Source organism: Protopterus annectens, chromosome 3.part0 (genome assembly GCF_019279795.1).
Source record: "Protopterus annectens isolate FY-2018-M chromosome 3.part0, PAN1.0, whole genome shotgun sequence".
NCBI classification, from domain to species: Eukaryota; Metazoa; Chordata; order Ceratodontiformes; family Protopteridae; genus Protopterus; species Protopterus annectens.
In genome coordinates, this window is record NC_056731.1 from 793315501 (window position 1) to 793320771 (window position 5271).

Genomic DNA, 5271 nt, shown 5'->3' on the forward strand with positions numbered 1-5271 from the left:
GGTGCTGGTGCTAGTGGTAGGGAGGGGTCAAAACTAATCCCGGACTGTCAGTGATTTGCTTTACTGCGCACACATGTATAATTGTTCTTTTTATTTGCATTTATCAGTGCACTGGCATTTGGAAAGTTTGCTTAAAATATAACTCAAGAACATTCTGCAACAGTATTTTTAGAAAACTGATCTTTTCAGCCCACTGGGGATGCTTACAGTGTGTGCTGCCATTATAAAGGTTAAGTCCCCTGAAAACCATTCCAGACCAAATCTTCAGCTACAGCATATCCTGTATGTCTCCCACGTTTATATTTACATAAGGAAATACACTTATCTGTTGAACTTATAGTCTAGCAGTCCCAGCTCCATATTTAATATTTAGCTGGATCAGGGCGGCCGCACAAAAACACAAAAGGATTTCTACAGCAAAGCGTGGCATTTGCATTTTAGACGAAAAAATTTGTTAATTACATTATCACATGGGATAGGCTGTAGATGTAATTGAAATCACCCTGTCTTCATTTAGTTTAGATAAAGATTATGACTCAACGTAATATCTGGTCTTGCTATGTAGTTAATTTTTTTAGGACATGTAATACATGTTTTGGAAAGATTTTTCCTTATTAAAATGATACTGATATATTACATTGACTGAATGTTTCATATACGGTCATTAATGCAATACCACTTAACTGCGGACTTTTGGCTGTAAGGTACCCCTGTCGAGCTAGTTTTTTCTCTGATTCACTTGGATTTTTTTTCCTGATTCACTTGAACTGTAGAAAAGTACTAACACATAAAAGTGTTGTAGATGGGGTTGGACAAGGAAACTCAGAAACGTGTGTGTGTGTGTGTGTGTGTGTGTGTGTGTGTGTGTGCGCGTGCGTGTGTGAGCGCGCGCGCGTACTTGTAGCAATGGCAGAGGAGAAGGGGTGAGAGCAGTACTTCCACGCACTTCATACTTGTAGCGATAGGAGCGCCACGCTGACATCCACAGGCAGTGTGCAACTAATTACGGACTCCTTGGGGGAACACCACTGAAAAGGGCAACTTTTTACACTTCCTGAATAAGGTAATCAAACTGGATTTCCACCAAGAAAAGCGATGCACTTTCGAGCAAGTGTATTAGTATCAAATCTTGGGCTGTTGCGCTTCTGGTTTCCTTCTCACTTACACGCACATGCCGGCCCTGTCCTTGGTCCTGAAACACTGAGCGCGCTCTTTCGGCTGCATCCAGCTTATAGAAATGAAGCACTGATGTAGACAAGTAGGTGCTGTACCTGCTAGCCCCCTTTTGATGCTGAAAAAATGTGGTAGCGAGTTTTCTTCCATTTTAGTCATCATTTTACTGATTTTAGCACTCCAAATGCAAAGACAACTGTTGAGCCTCGACGACAGTGATGCGATTCCAGCTGTGATGAGTTATTAGAAAGATGCCTTCTTTTAGTCCGTCAAACAGGTCAGCAAACGGAAGACTGGTGAAAAGCGGAGGCAGTTCCTGAAAGTCAGGTCATCTTTCAAAGTAAACACTTTAAGCACTAATTCAGGCGTTTTGCTCTATTTTAATAATCAGCGGTCAATAGCACTTGTTTTTTTTTTCCTGCTTTGCATACTGTCCTGAAAAATTTCTAAAGCTAGTGGGTTGCCTACTTCAGCACTGCAACCAGGGTAAGAAAGTTTTTGTTACCTTTGAAAAGTAGAATTGGGTTTTTCGGCTGACCTTGTTAGCTGTTACTTTCGAGTAAGCGAATATGCTGCACGTACTGGCTTCGGTCTTAAACAACTACATTGATGCTTTTAAACTAGAGTTGACATTTAAAGGTGACTGTTTTATCTTAGCAGCTGCATAGAATGTGTTGAGTATTGCTTCTTCTGTTGTTTGGTCAACAGACTGCACGGAGATTATTATAGACTCTAAGCATACCGTTTAACTGTCCACATTTTCGCAGAATGTCCAGAACCACCCGATGTTGAACATTGGCCCTAGATGATTGTCCAGATTTTTGCCTCATATTTTTGGTCGATTCCTCATAAACTGTGTGAGTTTCTGGCAAATCATCAAGGCCTGAAATCACTAAATGAGTTCCAGACTTCATATCTTTGAGGAAGTACACGGTAAAACAAAACCGCGTAATCTAGCAACTTTCTATTTATAAGAGCGACATTTAAAATCTGTACCTATTTTAGGCCTTTATCCCACAATTATTTCTGGCTTTGTACAGGCGCTAAGAGTTTGAGGGGTATGACCCTTGAACATTTAATTATGGATTATAGTTGGATGTTTTCTAACTCCATTATGTTATACAGAGTTAGTATATTTGTTGTCTAATAACTGTCTGAAAACCAGAGCTGATTTGGTCTTCGCATGACATTTTAATGTTTTTTTATGCAAAAACGACGCTCCAAACTAGTAAATCTAAACATTTCATGCATACATCTCAGCCTCTTAGTGCAAGAAATCTGGACAAAGCCTGACAAAATGGGGGGACAAAGGACCATAAATAGGACCAGATTTTAAATATTGTTCTTATAAACTTAAAAAGTTGCTAGAGTAACAGGGTTTGTTTTAACTTACATTTTCTGAATTATTTGAAGTCTGAACCTCAACTGTATGCCATTATTTAGTGACTTCAGTGCTCAGATCATCCCAGTAATTTGCCAGAAAAAAATATGAGGAATAGAACAAAAAACACGCGGCAAAACTATGGACATTCTGAAAAATGTGGGCAGTTGAGAGGTATGGACATGTCAGAATATAAGTTTGCCTATTTATTTCTGTATTTACTGAGAGAAGAGTACGACATCCTACAGTTTAACGAGGATTCAAAAACTGAGCAGTTCCGAATTACATTTGTAAAGTTAAACCGGCACGTCATAATATAAAGTTCAATAGACAAATACGATTACTGATTTATTTAGCCACTGTAAACACGATGCAAAAAGTTTCCTAAACTTGAATCTGAGACATAGTTCATATCTGATCTAATGTGAACTGCTTAAGTAATAATTCGATATAATGTTAGGATGTGAAATAAATATTAACTTGGCAGGATCATATTCTCACATGCCCAGTCAAGCATCGCTTGCTGGTGTTAGTAAAGGAGGAACAACTTCAGTTAAACTTAACATTTTAGGTGGCAATAAAATCAGTTTTGTCAACTCTATCCGCTACCCGCCTGTTCAGCCATAGATCTCAGCCTTTCATCTCCTAAATGAGGAACACTGCATGTCACAATGTGTGACAAATGGACAAAATGTGGAACACCTTCAAACAGCTTACTAACAGCTTTAACTAGAAAGGTCACAGGATGGCCAAAATTTGCTATTTTATACTTATAAAAAGTTCTTATGATGAATTAATATGATTCAGTACTATTTTCCACGGAAATCAGTTAACAATCCTAACACTGAATGTGAGACAGACCCTTTCAGTGTGGAACTTTGAGGAACATGAACTTTTTAAGACCCAAAGTGAGGAATATTCCTCGTAATGAGGTACACTTGTGAGGTATGAGTTCAGCAACTGACAGAACAAGCATTCTTGAATTTTAGATAATTCTAAAATAGCACTTTAATTTTAATATTTAACTTTAAAATAAATACAACGGAAATTATTATTAAACACTAGTACCAAAGATGCAAAGAAAATAATGCAAAGAAGCGTACCTCTCAAAGGTTCTTTCTCTGTGAGAAACGTTCCTCACCTTTCCACATTAACAGATTCTGTCATCCATTGAATGCTAAGATTTTTTTAACTAATATCCATGGTCTAGAATACTGAATAATATTAAACCATCAAAAGAACTTTGTAGAAGTATAAAGCAATGCATTTTAACCACCCCGTGTGTTTCCTAGTTGAAGTTTTAGAGGTAAGCTGTTAATATGTGTTCCACATTTCCCAATTTTCTACACATTATGAGAGGTCCATATTTTGGAGGTGAAATTCTGAGAGCTACACCCAGAAGCGCCATATCTCATAATTCTACTTTTAGGTATTAAATACTCTTTAAATGTTCCATCGAAATACAAACCATGAACTTTGTATAATTAAAGTTAGTATGTGTTTTTCAAAGAAAGATATAAGGGGCCACTCTGCAAACAGCAGCGTACTATAAAATGAGCACAATACTTAGCACACGGTGTCCTTTTTTCCTCATGGACGGGGAGGTTCCAAACAGCATCTTTTTACTTTCCCTGCATGCTGTCTCTTCTTCTGCTGTGTTTTCATCTGTGCAATACACAAATCTTCCAGCGGCAGAAAACATCTGTTTCTGAAGATATAGGCGCACTTATTTCAGGTAAGATACTTTATCAAGGATTACTAAACGGGCTTAGAGCAAAGTAACTATTTAAAAACTATCATACCCAGTAAGGAACTCTTGTGAAAATGAAAGGACTCTCATTTTGCAAAAGCATATATTTTAAAGAACTATCAAAAGACGGGTGATCAGATTGCAAACTAAATGATTCAAATATTGTCGCGCTGATATAACACTCTTTCAGCAATCTCTTTTACATACTAACAGCCTACGTTTAATAATCGAGTGACCTCATTATCTGTATAAAACGTGTAGACATTATATAACGACATAATTTTCGTGTTTTTTATTGATATGATTATGCAGTGTCTAAAATGCAAGACGATTCTTCCAAACGGAAGATTTCCCCACGAACAGGAGAAAAATGTTATTCAACATTTTAAAAGGCTCATCACAGCAGCGGAGTTTTTCAAGGATTGTGACCAACGACAAACATGCTAAACAGTTCTTTCAGACCGATAAAAAAAACGTAATCTCGGGGGTTCAAAGGAAACATCGAAAACACGTTTCTGATAGAGATAAAAGGGCTTTTTTCCGGAGTCCCCCTTTTCTGTTTGTTACACAAGCAAAACAAACGATCGGGACTGAAACCATTCACTAATAATAAGGTATCCATTTACCTGCAAGACCGATGCGTTGATTTATTTTTTTTTTTTGCAATATCAGTTTTATAAAACATAAGTGTTAAATAAATGAGAAAGGAAGTTATTACTACACAAATAACAATTCGTGTATTGCCTTGTTTTTTCTTTACATAGTTAAACATAATAGCGAATAAACGCGCACACACACACGCACGCACGCACGCGCGCACACACACAAACACACACACACACGCACACACATACACACACACTCTCTCTCTCTTTCTCTGCAGACCCTGAGGAGGACTCTGCTTCAAACACATATCCCCTTAAGAAGCTGGTCAGTAAATGGCAGAGCCACTGTGTATGAGCAGAGT

The 5271-nt window shown here is 37.7% G+C and overlaps 1 protein-coding gene across 1 annotated transcript in view; it reads left to right on the top strand.

The window, feature by feature from the left end:
- The first annotated feature begins 916 nt into the window (after window positions 1-916).
- Window positions 917-5271, top strand: part of SLC6A3 (solute carrier family 6 member 3) — an 881868-nt gene continuing 877513 nt past the window's right edge. The window contains exon 1 of the mRNA XM_044065141.1: window positions 917-1063. The gene's annotated coding sequence lies outside the window, so the exon portion shown is untranslated. The remainder of the gene's footprint in view (window positions 1064-5271) is intronic.